We start from the raw sequence: 20,671 nt of genomic DNA on the forward strand, positions 1-20,671 counted from the left end.
GTGCCACCACTTTTTCTTTGTTAACTCTTTCGTTAACCTCTATGACCTCCGGTGCCTCAACATTGGTCTTCTCACTAGTAAGTTTGCCCTCAACCTCATGATGACTTCTCAAAGTGATCGCCTTCACATGTTTACATGGGTTGGTTTCAGTATTACTAGGTAAACTACTATGTGGTCTCTCTGATAGAGACTTCCCAATTTGCCCCACTTGATTCTCTAGCTTGTGCAATGAAGTGGTGTGGTTGTGAAGTGTAGCCTTGACTGATTGGAACCATGTATATGATGATTTGTACAAATCTAGTCAAGGCTTTCTCCAAATCTGTCATTTGGGTCTCCAAGCCTAAAACTCTATTCTCCATGTTTGGGGCTTGTTGTTGTTAGAAACCTGATGGTGCAATGGCCTTTTGTTGCCCTTGGTTGTTCCATGAGAAATTAGGGTGGTTCCTCCAATCTGGATTGTAGGTATTGCTATAAGAATTGCCTTAGTTTCTTATTGCATTACCCACATAGTCAATTTCCTCAACGGAGGGTATACCACCAACGACTATCGGTCAATCGGATGGGCTATGCCCCTTCCACATCCGTTACAACTCATTATGGCCGCCAATCTCGAAGAAGTTATAGTGTCTAACTTCTTACTCAATGCCTCCACTTGGGCCGCCAACGATGTAACCGCATCGATCTCATGGATGCCGACCACTTTCTTCTTCTCCCTATCATTCTATTGGTAGCTGTTCAACCCCATTTCTTTAATTAATTACCGGCTTCTTCGGGGGTCTTGCTACCTAAGGTACCTTCTGCCCCTGCATCAAATAACTGTCTTGTACTTGGGTTTAAACCATTGTAAAAGGGATGAGATCCACTCTAGAAACCCATGTTGAGGACATTTTTGAAGGAGTTCCTTGAACCTTTCCCATGTCTCGAATAGAGACTCCAATTCCATTTGCACAAAGGATTAGATCTCATTCTAAGCTTTGCAGATTTTTCGGGAGAAAAATAACGGGCAAGGAAAGCTTCTACCATCTCCTCCCATGTAGTGATCGATACTCTAGGTAATGAGTGTAGCCACTGCTTCGCACTCCCCTTTAGGGAAAATGGGAAGGATCTCAACTTGATGGCATCATTCATAACACCATTGATCTTGAGCATATCACACACTTCCAAGAAATTCTCTATATGACTGTTTGGATCCTCATCGGCTAAACCAATAAACTATGCGGACTGCTGTAACATGTGGATGAATGCCGGCTTTAACTCAAAATTTGAGCTGTGATTTGGGGCCACAGAATGCTAGATTGTGTCCCTAATACTAACAGTCTGGTGTAATCAGAGAGTGTTCTCTGTTGTTCATTCTGTTTCACCATCTTGTCAGATCCTTCAACTTTCAGTTCAACTAGATTTGACGATTCTAGTACAGGTTCTTTACCCCTTCTTTTGAGTATATGTTCAAGTTCAAGATCACCTTCAAGCAATGTCGAAGGGTTCCCTTGGGTCATAACCTGGAGCTGCAATAAAATAAAGTAAACAAAATTAGAACGATGATAGAAAAAGAAGATATGAAATAGAATGAATGAATAGCTAAGATAACAAAGTGCAAACTATCTCTAAACGCCTACTCCACAGCAATGGTGCCAAAAACTTGACAAGGCCCTTTATGTGTGACCCGCAAGTACACTGGTTTGTCAAGTAATAAATTCCAGGTGAGTAGGGTATCGTATCCACAGGGAGTAGGGAGTAAAAATACTTAAATTGCTACTTAACCATGTTAAAGTGAACAATGATAATGCCGATAAAATGTAATGTGAACAAAGATAAAAGAAACAAGAATGAGAGGCACAAGTAAGTGAGAGGTAAGGCTGATAAGTGCTTGTGTGATAAAAATGTGAAGTGCTCTTTGGTTATGTTGAGCATTACTTTTAGCAGGTTTAAGCACAAATACATGTGTATTTGTATTCTTTTGCGCATGTAGGGGTGTGAAGCTAAGTATTGAGAAAAGAAGTCAAAAGTAGATCGCAAACGCATTATTTGGTGGGATCTTGTAATGAACAAATGCAAAGACAGAAGTGGGACTCCAAGATACATGAATGTGTGCCAACCTCCATGAATTCAAGTCACTACAATGACTTGGAGAGGCACAAAGACAGTCACATTTGCATATCCCGACTTGTGCATTGATAACAAGATCTTCACCAACGAAGCCTTTGATTAAGAAGAGTTGCGATGTAAGGCATAAACGTGTACCCATTTATGTTGCCTCGATGAAAAGTGTGGAATTGGGAGTGTTTTGGCTGAATATTGTAGCAGGTTACTGGGCTAAAACACTGTAGCAATCACTGTTCATAGTCAGCCGAAAACAAGATTTCCAGACAATCAATACAAGCGTGTGGAAATTTCCCACGCCTGTATGAATGCCCGATTCCGGCCCTATCTAAGCCGCGATTCAACCCGATTTTGGGAATCTTTTTCCCCTCTTCTTTTCCACTTTTCTCCATTGTTTGGTAGGCCGTCGGCTAGGGTTTGGAGAGGCTTTTGGCAAGTCTTTGGAGTGGTTTGAGGGATCCGACACCGTGATTCCCTTGGAAGAAGGTTATTGGGGAAGCTTTCATCGGCATAGATCCGGCGAGGTGTGCCCTGGGCCGGACAAGGGGACCTTTGGAGAAGACTTGGGTACTCTACAAGACCATCAACATGACTACCGAGGGGGTTTTCTTATTGAACACTTGTTTTTACTTTCGATTTCATTGTTGATTGTATTGTGCTCCATGGAGAGCTAAACCCTTAGTGGGTACTTGGATTTTGTAAACCCTAGGATGTTATTGTTTCATTGATCTTTTATTATGCTTTCCTTAATTGATGTTTCAATTGAGTTCCAAACTTGAGTGCTTGTGGAATGATTTCTCCACTAGAGTACACTAGGGTTGAGAGTCCATCTTGGTAACCATTGTAGATGAGTGACACACTATGGGGGTTAGACATTGCTTGATTGGAGAGGGTTGAGAGGGTGAGTCGAGAGATAGCGGAGCGTCCCCTTTCCCCTCCGGTGTGATGTATCCTACCTCTATTTCCTTGAGTTCTTTGCGGTCACAATAGAGTGAAGTTCTAGAGGATGAACTCCGATGGGCTTAGTTACGCGAGCAATAGAGTGAAGCATTGAAGTGACTCTAGTGTCTGGGTCTTAGATGTGACTAGGGGCCTGAACTTGAATGTACACTTCGAAGAAGTGGAAGTTAAAGGATCTGACAACATGGCGGAATAGAATGAACAATAGAGAACGCTCTCTAATTACGCCAAAAAGTCAATACTGGGGACACAATCTAGCATTGTGCTACCCCCAATTACGGTTCCGAACTTCTAGCTGAAGCCAGCATTCATCCAGATGAAATAGCAGTCAACGCAATTCAATTGTTTGGCCGATGAGGATCCAAACAATCACATTGAGAATTTTTTGGAAGTTTGTGACATGCTGAAGATTAATGGTTTTACGGATAATGCTATTAGATTGAGGGATTTCCCATTCTTTATAAAAGCAAGAGCTAATTAGTGGTTACATTCTTTACCACGAGCATCCATTCTTTATAAAAGCAGGAGCTAATTCAATTGTTTGGTCGAAGCTTTTCTTGCAAGGTACTTTCTCGGGAAAATCAGCAAAGCTTCACAATGAGATATCATCATTTATTCAGATGGATTTTGAGTTCTTGTTTAAGTCATGGAAGCGGTTCAAAGGATCTTTTGCGGAAGTGCCCACAACATGGATTCCCCGAATGGATGATCATTCAGACCTTTTACAAAGGGTTAAATCCATGTACAAGACAACTTCTAGATGCCACCACAAGAGGTACAATGGCGAACAAGACCCCCGATGAAGCCTGACAATTAGCAAAAGAAATGGCCATGAATAGCTACCAGTGGAATGTAACGAAATGGAAAAAAGTGTCCGGACCCCATGAGATCGATGCGGTTACATCGTTGGTGGCCCAAGTGGAGGCATTGAGTAAGAAGTTAGACACTCTAACTTCTCCTAGATTAGTGGCCATAACAAATTGTGATGGACGTGTGGGAGGACATGTCCCATCTGATTGCCTGATAATCGTTGGTGGTACTTCACCTATTGAGCAAGGTGACTTTGTGGGTAATGCAATGAGAAACCAAAACAATCCTTATAGCAACACCTACAACCAGGGTTGGAGGAGTCACCCCAATTTCTCATGGGGTAACCAAGGGCAGAAAAAGGGCATAGCACAACCGGGTTTCCAACAACAACAACAACAAGCCCCGAAAAATGGAAAATAAAGTTTCAGGTTTGGAGACCCGGATGACCGACTTAGAAAAATGGAAAATAAGAGTTGATCGAATATGTATCTCAAATGCCATTCTGCATGCCCAGAGTGCATCATCAAGTTAATCTGCCCAGTCCTTCCAGTGATGACTTATCATTTTCTCCAAGATTCTCTTCAATTCCCTATTAGATACCTCGACTTGACCACTTGTTTGGGGATGATATGCAGTTGAGATTCTATGTGATACCCCATATCAGTTTCAAAACATTTTTGAGTTGGGAGTTGCAGAAGCGAGTTCCCCGGTCATTAATGATTGCCCTTGGAGTGCCAAATCACGAGAATAATTTCTTGAGGAATTTCACCAAGACCCTCGCATCGCAAGATGGAAGTGCTTGCACCTCCACCCATTTGGAGACATAATCCACTACTACAAGGATGAATTTGTTACCTTGAGAACTAGGAAATGGGCCCATGAAATTTATCCCCCAAACATCAAATATCTCTACAAGCCTGATTCCACGTTTGCGGCATTTCATCTCTTTTTGAGATACTACTGGCTCTTTGGCACTTATCAAAATGCTGCACAATCATTTGAGCATCATGAAAAATTGTGGGTCAGTAAAACCCTGCATCAAGAACCTTCTTAGCCATTCTGTTCCTACTATAATGCCCCTCGGTCGGGCCTGAATGACAGTGCCACAAAATATCCTGTCCTTCTTTCACCAAAACACATCTCCTGACAATGTGATCTAGCACAAACTCTAAACAAATAAGGGTCTTCCCCTATATAGTGCTTCAAATCGGTGAAGAATTTTTTTTTTGTTAATGAGTAAGCCACTTAGGTAAGATTCTTGTTGCTAGGTAGTTGGCAATGTTAGCGAACCACGGAGTCTCATCCTCTGTCACTATTTGAATACTACATAATTGTTCCATGGGGAATGTGTCAATTATCCCTTCTCCTTTCAACTCGTCATCATTAGGACCTTCAAGACGTGATAAATGATCAGAGGGCAAAGTTTTCTGCCCCCTGTTTATCCCTTATCTCTAGATCAATCTCTTGTAGTAGAAGCACCCAACGAATCAATCGAGGGTTGGCCTCTGATTTATTCAGCAGGTATTTGAGGGCAGAGTTATCAGTATAAACAATTAACTTGGATAGCACCAAATATGACCGAAAATTTATCAAAAGCAAAGACCACCGCTAGCAATTCTTTCTCCGTGGTTGTGTAGTTCCCCTGTGCATCATTCAAAGTCTTACTTGCATAATAAATAGGATGGTAGTGTTTATCCATTCTTTGTCCTAATACTGCACCCACTGTATAGTGACTTGCATCACACATCACCTCAAAAGGTAAGTTCCAATCTAGAGAAACCACTATTAGTGCTTCAACAAGTTTCTTCTTCAAACAAAGGAAGGCATTCATGCAATCTTCATTAAACTCAAAACGTGCATCTTTTTCCAAGAGTTTTGTCAATGGTCTGGCAATTGCAGAAAAATCTTTGATGAACCTTCTATAAAACCCTGCATGTCCCAGAAAGCTTCTGATTGCCTTCAATGAACTTGAGGGAGGTAGTTTCTCAATGGTGGACACTTTTGCTCTGTCTACTTCAATTCCTCTCCTTGAAATCTTATGACCGAGTACGATGCCCTCCTTGACCAGAAAATGGCATTTTTCCCAACTAAGAAACAAATTAGTCTCCTCACACCTTTTTAAGACTCGCTCAAGATTTTTAAGGCACAACTCGAATGAATCCCCGAAGACCAAAAAATCATCCATAAACACCTCCATAATATCTTCAACCAAATCTTCAAAGATTGCTAACATGCATCTTTGGAATGTAGCTGGTGCATTACAAAGCCCAAAGGGCATTTGACGATACGCAAATGTCTCGTAAGGGCAAGTAAAAGTAGTCTTCTGGTGATCTTCTGGGGTGATAGGAATCTGAAAGTATCCAGAAAGACCATTCAAGAAATAGTAGTATGAATGTCCCGCAAGTCTGTCAAGCATCTGGTAAATGAAATAGTAAAGGGAAATGATCCTTCCTCATAGCATCATTGAGTTTCCTATATTCAATACAGACTCTCTAACCTGTGACTGTTCTTGTGGGAATAAGCTCATTTTTTTCATTAGTGATGACTGTCATTCCCCTTTTCTTTGGCACCAATTGCACTGGGCTCACCCAAGCGCTATCAGAGATCGGGTAGATAATGCCCGCATCAAGCAACTTTATGACTTCATTCTTCATGACCTCCATCATGTTGGGGTTGAGTCTTCATTGTGGAATTGCTATGGGTTTGTGATTATCCTCCATAAGTATTTTATGAGTACAAAAAGATGGGCTAACTAATCTAATGTCAGAAATCTTGCACGCAATTGCCTTCTTGTGCCTTCTCAGCACGCTCAAGAGTTGGTCCTTCTGTTCCCTTGTTAAATCCGAAGAGATGACAACATGGAGTGTCGATTCATCTACTAGGAAGGCATATTCTAGATGCTCAGGGTGGGGTTTCACTTCTTGCTCTGGAGGTTCTTCAATTGATGACTTGACCCTTCCATAATTTCTAAAATCGCGTTCCTCGAGCTCCTCCATTTCTTCTAAGTTACCATCACTGCTCAAGCTGTATTCCTTCACCTAAAGTTATGACTCAAATGTATTCAAATCATCCCTCTGGGAGTAGATCACCTCTTCTACGCTTTCAAATATTGACTGAATAACATCCTTATTATATGGACAGGTTAACTCGGGAGGTCTCTCCAGTCTATTGTCTATTTCTTCATGAATATAGTTGGGCTGACTACTGGATGAGAGAACATCTTCTGCCAACTTTCCCTAGGTTGATTCAAAATATTTATTGAAGATTGACTGAGCTCCTTAATTTTGAACAAATTGCATAAGTGAGTCCTCACAAAAGCCTTCCTTCCGCTGATTATCATTGAAGTCCATGATGCCCACCTGAACTGGTTCATCTGAGTAGTGAGGGTAATGACCCTGTAGGTGGGGGGGAGTAAAATAATTGTTTGTTATGCACATGATTAAAGTAAAAAGATATAAAAGAAATACAATGATGGACTATTAACAAAGGGTCAATAACCAAGAACAAGAAAAACACAAAAACAAAACAAAAGAGTGAAAACAAAATGAAAAGAAAAGACTAAATCAACAGGTTTAAAGCTTTCCAAATATTCCTCAATGGGGTCCCCAGCAATGGCGCCAAAAACTTTGATTGACACAGAGTGTGAACACCCACAAGCGTACGGGGTCGTCAAGTATTAAACTACTCACGCACGCACGAGTGGGTTGTATTCACATGGGGCCCGATGAGCTACTTTACTCACTTCTTACTTGTTGTTTAGCTCACCGATTCCAATTCAAGAGAAAAGAAAAGAAGGAGAAAGCGAAAATGAAAAGCAAGAAAAAATCTTAAGAAGTATGACAAATTTAAAACACGGGAAATGCTAAAGGTTGGAAAATGGTAACGGATGTGGGTCCTCAAAGGGTTTACTAAAGTGAGTAGGATATTAGAAAAGTTAAGTATGTGGCTAGTTGGACCGAGAAAACCAAAACTTAGGTTAACCCGATGGTCACGGTAATTGACCACAAACCCGATGCAAGTGTTGAATAAGGAATTCTTTCCACCTAACTTCCCACACGGTTTGCAAGGAGAATGATGGTTTTCACAAGTTAGGGTAGAAACACTAGTAGTTTTCAACCCTAGGAATGGAGGGGTACAAATACCCATCGGTCACGGTGTATTTATACAATAATCCCTTCCAAGTTTGGTGGAGTCTAGCACTAAGGCAATGGTCATGCTACAAAGTGCTACCAAGAATTTGATACATCACCCAATCAAATGTACCAAAACAATCAAGAAAACCAAACAAGAATCAAACAAGCCAATCATGCATAAATTACTCAAATAATCCAAAACATCACAAGTTCACCCCCAAGGATCACCTACATCTGATAACCTTGGGGTTTAGTTGTTCATGTTCAACAAAGCAACCAAACAATCTATACAAACAACTAAAAGGAAAATGAGGAACAGTCCCTCAAAACTTGAAGACCGAATGACGCTTAAATCCCCAGAGAAAGCCTTTCGAGGACGCCACTCAAAGGGGTGGCTTCCCATTGTCTTAACCCTCCAAGCAATGAAGTCCTTCAAGTGGATCCTCCTAAATATTTCTCTCCCAGCGGAGGAATGCTCAGATTTCCTCTCTTTTTGCCCTCTAAAAGCACTGGTTCATGGTGGTGTGGAAGTGGTTTTCAAACCCTCGCCTCCTTCAAGAAGATACCCTCTTTTAGCCTTTAAATACCCAGATCCCGATGGGTAAATGGGTCAGCATACCGGCCATATGCCAACCCCTCGGGATTTCCAGTTTTTAGCCGAGAACCCCTTGATGAGCTACAGTAACTGCTACAGTGAACCACTATAGTCCTGTGCTCTTAGATGCCTTGAAAGAACTATTAACCAACAAGAGGAAGTTGAAAGAGAGTGCATCAGTGATCTTAGATGCCTCTTGTTCGGCGGTCTTGCAAAAGAATATGCCGAACAAGAACAAAGACCCATGAAGCTTCATTATCCCATGCAACATTGGCAACTTGGGTGAAGAGATCGCATTGGCAGACTCAGGGGCCTGTATCAATGTCATGCCATACTCTTTTCTTCAAAAGTTAGGCGTGGGACAATCTAGGCCCACTTGGATGACTTTATAATTGGCGGACTAGACGGTGAGACATCCGAGGGGCATCATTGAAGATGTGCTTGACAAGGTTGACAAGTGCATATTTCCTGTAGATTTCATAGTGTTGGATGTTGATAAGGATGCAGATATTCCCTTGATACATTGGAGGCCATTCTTGCTCACTTCCAAGGCATTAATCGATATGGACGATGGGGAGTTGACACAGAGGGTTGGAAATGACAAGCTCACATACCGCCTCGCTGAAGCCATGCGACATTCTCTTGACTTTGATGATACTTTATATTCTCTTGACACCATTGATGAACTAATCAATGAATATGTGCAGGAAATGTTGAATCCGGACCCATACGAGGGGTTACTAGACCAAGAGGTGGATAGCAAAGAATTAATGATGCTTGGTCTAGAAGAGAAAATACCATCTACTCTGGGGATCATGAAGAAGGTGCTTTGAAAGATGAAGCATGTGAGGAGATGCCACAAGAAATGCTCCAAGGCTATTGGGGATGTGCAAGAACCGAACAAGGTGGACAAACCCTTGTTAAGTGGTACCAAGCTCGACAACTCTTCTTCTACCTTTAAGAGGTTTTGTTCATTATGCTTCCAAGTCATGGGTAAGAGGGAAACCTTCATCTATGAGCTCCTGTGAGGTAAGAAAAAAAATGTCAAGCTAAGTGACGTTAAACAAGCGCTTCTTGGGAGGCAACCCAAGCACTTACTGTTTTGTTAGTTGTTAGTTTTGTGTTTGCATCAATATGATGTTGAGTGTTGGTGTCTATATGTTTTGATTCATCGCCGTGATTCTCTTGTAGATGAGTAGGTGTTATCGTGTGCATAAATGTCTATGGCGAAATTGTTGGTCATTTGAGCATGTTTTCAATTTTTCTTTGGTATATTTTGCATGCTAGAAGCAGGCTCTGAGTGTTTTTATATGTGCAGGAATTTTCTGTAGAGCCTGTAGTTCCCCTAAGGCATCTAGAGAAAATGCACGGGCGTCTGGAATTTCGACATGCCCATGGTTCTCTACTGAGAGCTCACCTAGAGAAGGCACAGGGGTGTAGATTCACCCCTGTAAATGACCTTCTGAGATACACACGCCCGTGTAGAAATTTCCACATAGGCGTGTGTCTTCCAGCAGAGATTTAGACATTTTTCCTGAGTAGACACAGGGGCGTGGACTCGCCACTGTGGATGACACTGTGATAAACACACAGGCGTGGGAGTGCCCCTGTGAACTGGCCCTATACAAGTCAACACCCGTGGGGAATTTTTGCACGGGCGTGTGAAACACTTAGAGTTTCTCAGGTTAGACAGAGAAGCCACAGGGGTGTGGGGATGCTTGACAATGCCCCTTGCATATGTCCCGCAAGTGCACGTGTTTGTCGAGTAATAAAATATCAGGTGAGTGTGTATTGTATCCATAGGGAGTAGGGAGTAAAAATACTTAAATTGTTTCTTAACCAAGTGAAGATGAAGAATGATTGTGTTGACAAGATGTAATGTAAACAAGAATAAAAGAAGCAAGAAAGAAAAGAACAAGTAAGTGAGAGATAAGGCAATCGATATAAATGGGGTACTTGGATATTGTTCCACCTAGGACAATCGTTTCAAGTGCAAAACCGATTATTATGCCTCCTAACTAATGCATTAATGAGTCGTGGAAATCCTTCAATACACGGGCCCAAATCTAAGGTCAAAAGTGACTAACTCTATACTATGTCCCGGAGGAGAAATCAAACAATCTCAACACCTCGTACACGGATAGGATCGCATGGAGTTCTAGGGATTCCAACTGATAAACCCTCTTCCTAGATATATACCTAGCCCTTTGGTCCAGGTGAGAGGTCCCTAGTCACAATTAAGCCCTAGGTACTAAAATCACTACAACACATCACTCCGTTGCCTCTACAAATAAGCCCAAGCGGAAGGTCATTCCTTAGCCCATTCACTCTACTATGACCACAAAGAACTCAAGGAAATGGAGATAGGATAAATCACATCGGATGCAAAGGGGACGCTCCGCTACCTCTCGACTCACCCTCTCGACCCTCTCCAATCTAGCTTTGTCTAACACTAGTGGTGTGTCACTCACTCACTAAGGTTACCAATATGAACTCTCAACCTTAGTGTCACTCTAAGGGAGAATTCAATCAATCAAGCATTCAAGATTGGAACTCAAATAAAACATCAATTAATGAAAGCATAATAGAAGGTTTAATTAAACAAATACATCCTAGGGTTCACAAATCCAAGCACCCATTAAGGGGTTTAGATCTCCATGGAGCTAGTTATAATTAACAATTAAATCAAATGTAAAAACAAGTAATAAATAGAAAACCTCCTCGATATTTGTGATGATGTTCTTGTGGAGAAAACTTGTTTCCTCCAGAGGTCTACCTTGTCCGGCCTAGGATACACCTCACCGGATCGATGCCGACGAAAGCTCTCCCAATAACCTTCTTCCAAGTGGAGCGCGATGTTGAAGCTGAAAAACCTCTCCAAAAACCATGTCAATACCTCTCAAAACCCCAGCCGCATCCCCCTCTCAAAGTTGGGAAAGAATAGTTAAAAGAATGCTGAAATCGAGGCTTAAATAGGGCTGAAATCGGGCATCCACATGTCCTTTGTGGATTTGCCACATGGGCCTGTGGAATTTCCGCACGGTCGTGGATAATTTCCACACGCCCGTGTGGATTCTCTAGAAATTCTCTTTTTTGGCCGGCTGTGAACAGTACCTACTACAATAATTTTCTACAGTGTTTGCTATAGTACCTGCTATAGTACCGGCCCAAAGCACTCCCGAATCAATGTTTTCATCGAGGTAACATCAACGGGCACACGTTTACATCATAGATCGCTTTACTTTTTTCGATAACCGGCCTCATCGGTGAAGACATTGGTATCAATGCACAAGCCGGGATGCTCGAATGTGACTGCCTTTGTGCCTCTCCAAACCATTGTGCTAGCTTGAATCCACGGAGGTTGGCACACATTATCGCATTTTGAACCCGACTTATGTCTTCGCGTTTGACCCTTCTCAAAATTTCCTCCAAATAGTGCGTTCACGATCGACATTGGCTTCTTTCTTTAACATTCAGCTTCACAACACTATATGCATGAAAGTAACACAAATGCACAAGTATTAGCACTAAAACCTGATAAAAGTAATGCTCATCATAAGGAAAGAACACTTTGCATTCTTATCACACAAGCACTTATAAATGCCCCTGTGGGTCGGGCGCACGGGTGTGGGTATTTTCCACACGCCTTTGTGTATGCATTCAGAGAGACTTGAGTGTATTCCCGAGAGGGCACAGGGGCGTGCACCTGCCCCTATGAAGCTCTCCTGTGAAGCCACACGGGCGTGGGTAATTTCCACACTCCCGTGTGGATCTACAGAATTCCAAGAGACCCGAGTTTTCTTTTCCATTATCCTCTCAAATTCTCAAAGAAGGTTCTTGATCATTTGCCCGACCTCGCATTTCTGATTTTGAGGGTTTTTATTCAATCTCCACACCAATTTCAAAGTTTTCATACCCATTTAATCGGTAAACATTTTACCCCCCTCTTATTTGTCATTTCTTATTTTTTATTGGATTAAAAGTGGAGGTGTGGTGTAAATTTTCACTCTAGAATGGCTTATGCATGTTTAGAAAGAGTTCAGACCTGGTTTTAAGTTGTATTTTGCGAGTATTGACATGTGGCCGCATAAATGTTTCCTGAGCTTCTTTGATCATTTCTTCATCAATTATTGCAGGTATGGCACCGTGTTCAAAGAAGCAAGTGGATAAGCATCCAAGGGAGACTCCATCTGAGATAGTACACATTGAATTTTGGAATCCCGAGCGTCAGACTCGATTCAAGCGGTTATCGAGACTTAGGTTTGGACAGTCTCATTTCGTGGACTTGAGTGTGCTAAGTGAGGTCCAGCGAGGTAATGAGTGGGCCGATGAGATTGACGGGCTGTTGGGTGTGGAAACCTGGCGGAGATTATTGTCAATCCAAGAGCCAGCTATTCTGCCACTGACATTGGAGGTACTGGCATCCTTCGAGTTCGAGCAGCCATATAGGAGATTTGACATCATTAATGTCATATAATTTAGAGCATTCAGGCGTCTGTTTAGCATGAGTGTCACTGAGTTTTCAGTGTGCATGGGCTTGTATGAAGAGGCATATACAAATACAGAGGTGTATGGACACTTGTCGACGGATTATCCTGATACCTTGACCCCACCGCAAGCATACCAAGCTTTGTGTGGACATGAGCATTATGAAATAGGAGTATCCAAAGCCACATGTTTGTCCCGGCTGATCTACTGGTATTTTGAGCTAGCAGGGGTTACTTTATTTATATTCTATGGTCCGGACCATGCCGATTTACCTAGGGGCACGTTGTGGCAGACTTCCTGAGATATGAGGGCCAGAATGTGAGAGTGGGAGTATTATTTGTTGGACCCTATGTCATTAGATTATTATGGGGATGGGCCTTGTGGATTCTATCTGAGGGGCCGAAAAGACGGTTATTCTTGCCCCTCTTGGACTCAATACGATCAGGATGATGGGACTAGTGCGCAAATATGGGCCTGGAGCTTACATTTTTGCTACATCTACTACAGAGAGCGCAGAGGGCGGAGGAGACGCAGCAGAGGGTTCCACACAGATGAAGACCGAGATCCCAGGGTGCACGCTCACCCTTTCCCGAGCCTATGATCGTATTGAGAGGCTCGAGAGTGCTGTGAGTGTATTATGGTCTAAGATCATCGAGATTCGAGCGATATAGTCAGCATAGTATACTGATGTGATGGCCTAGTTTTGACGGTTACAACAGCTATTGATTAGCTGACCTCCGGCTCCTCCGGCCTCACCATCACCTGATCCACCGGTATCTTTTGACTATCCAGCGGCAACAGCCAAGCCAGAGGATGACACTGACATTTGATGTGTTTTTCATTTCTTTATTTTTGCATTCTATTTTGGACTTGTACACTCAGGAAGGATCTTCCTTCTTAGTTTATCTTTTATTTTGTCTAGAGTTGTATTCATTGCTCTATCTTTTATATACTCGAGTTGTTTTTGTTTTCTTGAACTTCACTGAACCTCCTTGTGTATGCGTGCAGATGGTCTTGTCAGTATGAGAATCGAGAACTAGTCATAGACACGGCCAAGGTGTTTTGTCACTTGCCCGTGTGTGCTTCACAACCCGTTTGAACATCACTTCCAAGAATTAAGCTCCATCACATGCAATACTAGGAGTCATGAGAGTATTGCTCCGATTGATTCTCCCACATATATTCTTGATTGATATACACTATTTTTGAGCTTGCATGTGTACATTGGGGATAATGTACAACTTAAGTGTGCGTTGGGGGAGTTCACATTGCACATGTCTTTTATAAATGTTGTGATTTACATACATGCTCACATAGGCAATGGCAGTTCACCATAGTTGCAATAATTGTATTCTTGAGTTTAGGAGAATTTTTAACATTGAATATTCTCATGCTCTAGTTTTTACTTGAATTTCTAGGAATTTTTGCCCGAATGACACTTGTTGAATTACTCGCTCTTTAAACTCTTTTGGAAACTTATGTTTAATATTAAAGGGACTAGTTAGTGTTACTTCTTTTGTTAATTTTGCTGAAAAAAAAATTTATTTGTTGTTTGTGCATTAAGGGTGGAAAGAGCTACCACCTATGTTGTATGTTGCTACTCTCATAAGTCGGACACTAGTTATGCCCTAATGAGAGAAAGAGCTATCTCATGGGATGAGTGAAAGCTACCACCTCAAAAGTGTGAAAGCCATCTTACCGGCCACTTCGGAAAGGACTACCTTAAAGGATGTGTGAAGCTACTACCATCTTTTTATTTTGTTATATTTTGTAGATAAATAAGTCCCATATACTTAGGACTTTGAGGACTATACTTTGGGTTGAATTGAGTGAGTTTACATAGACTTACACGATTTCGGGTTTGTTATCCTTTTTTATTCGAGTTTTTGGCAAGAGCATTGATTTTTCGTATATAGTGTTGAAATTTTGCTTACTTGTAGAATGCTCTCCTTGCATGTTTTGGTGAACTTAAGGCCGAGCACTTTCAATATTTCCTTCTTCTATGTTTCATTGTGTATTTCTTTGCTTGAGAACAAGCAAAAGCTTAAGTGTGGGGGAGTTTGATAAGTGCTTGTGTGATAAGAATGCAAAGTGTTCTTTCCTTATGATGAGCATTACTTTTAGCAGGTTTAAACCCTAATACATGTGTATTTGTGTTCTTTTGCGCATGTAGGGTTGTGAAGCTAAGTATTGAGAAAAGAAGACAAAAGTAGATCATAAACACATTATTTGATGGAATCTTGGAAAGTACAAAAGCGAAGACACAAGTGGGACTCCATGATACGTGAATGTGTGCCAACCTCCATCAATTAAAATCATTACAATGAATTGGAGGGGCACAAAGGCAGTCATATTTGCGTATCCCATCTTATGCATTAATAACAAGATCTTCACAAATGAAGCCTTTGATTGAAGAAGAGTTGCGATCTACGGTATAAACGTGTGCCCGTTTATGTTGCCTCGATAAAAAGTGTGGAATTGGGAGTGTTTTGACCGAGTATTGTAGCAAGTACTGTAGTAGTCACTCTTCACAGCCGGCCGAAACTAGGATTTCCAAAGAATCCACATGGGCGTGCAGAAATTCCCCACGCCCGTGTAGAAATTCCACAGGCCCGTCATAGCAGATCCATAGGGGTGTGTGGATGCCCGATTCCAGCCCTATTTAAGCCACTATTTGGCCCAATTTTGGGAATCTTTTTCCCCTCTTCTCTTCCACTTTTCTCCAACATTTGGGAGGCCTTCGGCTAGGGTTTGGAGAGGCTTTTGGCAAGTCTTTGGAGTGGTTTGAGGGATTTGATACAGTGATTCACTTGGAAGAAGGTTATTGGGAGAGCTTTCCGTCGGCATAGATCGGACGAGGTGTGCCCTAGGCCGGACAAGGGGACCTTTGGAGAAGACTTAGCTACTCCACAAGACCATCGACAAGACTATCGAGGGGGTTCTTCTTGTGGAACACTTGTATTTACTTTAGATTTCATTGTTTATTCTATTGTGCTCCACGGAGTGCTAAACCCCTTAGTGAGTACTTGGATTTTGTAAACCCTAGGATGTTATTGTTTCATTGATCTTTTATTATGCTTTCCTTAATTGATGTTTCAATTGAGTTCCAATCTTGAATGATTGTTGAAAGATTTCTACCTTAGAGTGACACTAGGATTGAGTGTTCATCTTGGTAACCATTGTAATTGAGTGACACACTACGAGGGTTAGACATTGCTTGATTGGAGAGGGATGAGAAGGTGAGTCGAGAGGTAGCGAAGCTTCCCTTTCTCCTAAGGTATGATTTATCCTACCTCCATTTCTTTGAGTTCTTTGTGGTCACAACAGAGTGAAGTTTTAAAGGATGAAATCTGCTGGGGCTCAGTTGCGAGAGCAACATAGTGAATCGTTGAAGTAACTCTAGTGTCTGGTTCTTAGATGTGACTAGGGACCTTTCGCCTGGACCAAAAGGTTATGTCTGTACATAGGAAGAGGGTTTATTAATTGGATTCCCTAGAACTCCAGGCAACTTTACACAGTGTGAGGTGTTGAGACCGAACGATTTCTCCACCAAACATAGCGTAGAGTTAGTCACGGTTGACTTTAGATTTGGGACCATGTGCTTAAGGATTTCCACGACTCATTGAGCATTGATTAGGAAGTATAATAGTTGATCTTGCACTTGAAACATTAATCCTAAGGGGAGCATTGCCCGAGTACCCCACTTCTATCGATTGCCTTACTTCTCACTTACTTTTGCCTCTCATTCTTGTTTCCTTCTATCTTTGTTTTCATTTTGTTTTATTGACACTATCACTATTCACTTTCACGTGGTTAAGTATTGATAAGTGCTTGTGTGATATGAATACGAAGCATTATTTCCTTATGGGTTTTTACACTAATATGTGTGTTTTTATGTTATTTTTATGCAGGTAGGGTTGTAAGGCCGAGTATGAAGGAAATAGGCTAATGTGGATCATAATGCACCAATTTTGGAGGAAATCTTGCTAAGGTTCAAACGTGAAGACATAGGTCAGGTGTGAGATGCTAGAGTGTGTGCCAACCTCCTCGTATTCGAGTGGGCACATCCATTTGGAGGGGCACAAAGACAGTCACATTCGAGCATTCCGACACGGGCGTGTGGAAATTATCCACAGGCGTTACTGTTCACAGTCGGTCGAAAATCACAGAAACAGAGAATCCACACGGGCGTGTGGAAATTATCCATGGCCGTGTGGAAATTCCACACGGCCGCGTGTACCGTCCACGCCCATGTAGTCGCCCGATTCCAGCCTTATTTAAAGCCGATTTAGCCCCAATTTTGGAATTCTTTTCTCCATCTTTTCCCTAACTTGCGAGAGGGCTTCGGCTAGGGTTTCGAGGGGTATTGGCCAAGGTTTCGGAGAGGTTCTACGGCTCCGACAACGTGATTCCGTTAGGAAGAAGGTTGGTAGGGGAGCTTCGATCGAGGCGTATCCTATACCGGACGAAGGAATCCTTGGACGATGAGTAGAGGACTTTCCATAAGGCCATCGACACGACTATCGAGGGGGTTTCTTTATGGAGTCATTGCTTTTACATTCTATTTCTTTGATTGTACTTAGCTCCATGGAGAGCTAAACCCCTAGTGGGTACTTGGGTGATTGTGAACCCTAGGATGTATTCATTTCATTGAACTTCTTTATTATGCTTCCAATAAATTGATGTTTATTGTGATTTCCAACCTTGAATACTTGATTGTATGAACATTTCCCCTAGAGTGACACTAGGGTTGAGAGTTCTTGTTAGTAACCTTGTGAGTGAGTGACACACCACTAGCGTTAGACAAAGCTAGGTTGGAGAGGGTTGAGAGGGTGAGTCGAGAGGTACAGGAGCGTCCCCTTTCCCCTCCGACGTGATAGATTCTACCTCCGTTCCTCGAGTTCTTTGTGTCCATAATAGAGTGAATGGTCTAAGGGATGAACCTCCGCTGGGGCCTAGTTGCGCGTGCAATGGAGTGAAGCGTTGAGGTGATGTTAGTATCTAGGGCTTAATTGTGGCTAGGGACCTTCCGCCTTGACCAAAGGGTTAGGTCTAAATCTAGGAAGAGATTTATCATTTGGAATCCCTAGAGCTCATTGCAACTCTATGCGAGTGCCAGGTGTTGAGATTGTTCGATTTCTCCTCCGGGACATGTATAGAGTTAGGCATAGTTGACCTTAGATTTGGGACTATGTGTGTAAGGATTTCCATGACTCACCATTGCATTGATTAGGAAGCATAATAGAGAGTTCTTGCACTTGAAGCGATTATCCTAGGTGAAGCATCATCCGAGTACCCCATCTTTATCGATTACCTTGCCTCCTCCTTACTTTTACTCTCTTACTTGTTGCTTTTAATTTCTGAGAATTGAATCAATTCCACACTTATCATTGTTGATACTCTACATAGCTAAGAATCGAATTAAGTATCTTTACTCCCTACTCCTTGTGGATTTTACCCCGCTCATCCGGGATTATTACTTCAACAAACCCGTGCACTTGTGGGATATAAGCAAGGGGACCTTGTCAAGTATAAATTTAAGTATTTTTACTTCCTACTCCCTGTGGATACAATACCCCACTCATTTGGGATTTATTACTCGACAAACCTGTTCACTTGCGGGTCACACGCATGGGGCGTTGTCAAAGGCAATTAATAGATGTGGGGTACTCGGACAATGCTCCCCCAAGGATTAACATTTCAATTGCAAGACCCACTATTATACTTCATAATCAATACTTATTGAGTGATGGAAATCCTTAAGCACATGGTTCCAAATCTAAGGTCAACCATTACTAACTATACACTATGTCAAGGAGGAGAAATCGCTCAGTCTCAACACCTTACACTGTATAAAGTTTCATGGAGTTCTATGGAGTCCAAGTGATAAACCTTCTTCTGATGTATAGACCTAACCCTTTGGTCTAGGCGAAAACCCCTAGTCACATTTAAGCCCAAGACACTAGGGTCACTTCAATGCTTCACTCTGTTGCTCGTGCAAGTAAGCCTCAGCTGATTTTCATCCTCTAGAACTTCATTCTATTGTGACCGCAAAGAACTCAAGGAAATGAATATAGGATAAATCACACCAGAGGGGAAAGGGGATGCTCCGCTACCTCTCGACTCACCTTCTTAACCCTCTCCAATCAAGCAATGTCTAACCCTCATAGTGTGTCACTCATCTACAACGGTTACCAAAGATGGCTCTCAACCCTAGTTTCAATCTAATGGAGAAATTATTCAACAAGCATTGAAGATTGGAACTCAATTGAAACATGAATTAGGGAAAGCATAATAAAAGATCAATGAAACAATAACATCCTAGGGTTTTACAAAATCCAAGTACACACTAGGGGTTTAGCTCTCCATAGAGCACAATACAATCAACAATGAAATTGAAAGTAAAAACAAGTGTTCCACAAGAAAACCCACTCAATAGTCATGTCGATGGTCTTGTGGAGTAGCCATAGTCTTCTCAAAGGTCCCCTTGTCCGGCCTAGGACACACCTCGTCAGATCGGTGCCGATGAAAGCTCTCTCAACAACCTTATTTCAAGTGGAGCGCACTTTTGAATCCTTAGAACTACTCCAAAGATGTGCCAAAAGCCTCTCCAAACCCTAGTCGACGGCCTCCCAAAAGATGGATGAAAATTGAAGAAAGGGGAAAAAAAGATCCCAAAAATCAGGCTGAGTCGGGGCTTAAGTAGGGCTGGAATCGGGAATCCACACACCCATATGGATTCTTTGGAAATCTTGTTTTTGGATGGCTATGAACAATATCTGCTACAATACTTACTACAATGTTTTACTACAGTAACCTGCTACAATCAAAAAGCTTCATTGGCGGAGGTCTTGTTATCAATGTACAAGTCGGGATACGCAAATGTGACTGCTTTTGTGCCCTTCCAACTCATTATAGTGACTTGAATTCATGGAGGTTGGCTTACATTCACATATCTTTGAGTCCCACTTCTGTCTTCGCGTTTGTTCCTTCCAAGATTCCACCAAATAATGCGTTTATGATCTACTTTTGCCTTTTTTTGTCAATACTTAGCTTCACAACCCTACATGAGAAAAACACAAATACACATGTATTTACGCTTAAACCTGCTAAAAGTAATTCTCAACATAAGGAAAGAACACTTTGCATTCTTATCACACAAGCACTTATCAATCCTCAATTTATGGTTCATCCAATTTCACTGCCAGGTTCGACTAGCTTTGATGGATTTGCTCGTGTCATGCACAGTACCTTGCATAGTCAAGAAAGATATAAAAAGTTAAGCTCAAAAAGAAATAAAACAAATGGAAAGAAGAAATAAAATAAATGAAAAAGTGGTTAGAGCAATAAGCTAGAAGTTTCCTAGAATTCCTTAATGTCCTTGGAAACGGCGCCAAAAACTTACAAGAATACAGGATCGCCGCAAGTGTACAGGGATCGCCAAGTAATACCTTGTGAGTGGCATAGGGGTCGTATTCCACATGGCCAAGGAGCTCCTATTACTCCTCCATGACCTATTATCTAACCTTACAATTTAAGCATCTTTTACTACGCTGACAAGTGCAATAGTATAAACAACTTGCAA

General features: G+C 41.9%; 2 non-coding genes across 2 annotated transcripts; one reads left to right on the plus strand and one right to left on the minus strand.

The window, feature by feature from the left end:
* Window positions 1–869: 869 nt before the first annotated feature.
* On the plus strand, window positions 870–975 carry LOC120269706. The gene has a single exon (XR_005539346.1). It is a non-coding gene; the product is annotated as a small nucleolar RNA R71 (small nucleolar RNA).
* A 2,672-nt stretch (window positions 976–3,647) lies between these two features.
* On the minus strand, window positions 3,648–3,755 carry LOC120269702. Its single transcript, XR_005539342.1, has one exon. It is a non-coding gene; the product is annotated as a small nucleolar RNA R71 (small nucleolar RNA).
* Window positions 3,756–20,671: the final 16,916 nt, after the last annotated feature.

The sequence above is a fragment of the Dioscorea cayenensis genome, chromosome 9, assembly GCF_009730915.1.
Source record: "Dioscorea cayenensis subsp. rotundata cultivar TDr96_F1 chromosome 9, TDr96_F1_v2_PseudoChromosome.rev07_lg8_w22 25.fasta, whole genome shotgun sequence".
Taxonomy (NCBI): domain Eukaryota; kingdom Viridiplantae; phylum Streptophyta; class Magnoliopsida; order Dioscoreales; family Dioscoreaceae; genus Dioscorea; species Dioscorea cayenensis.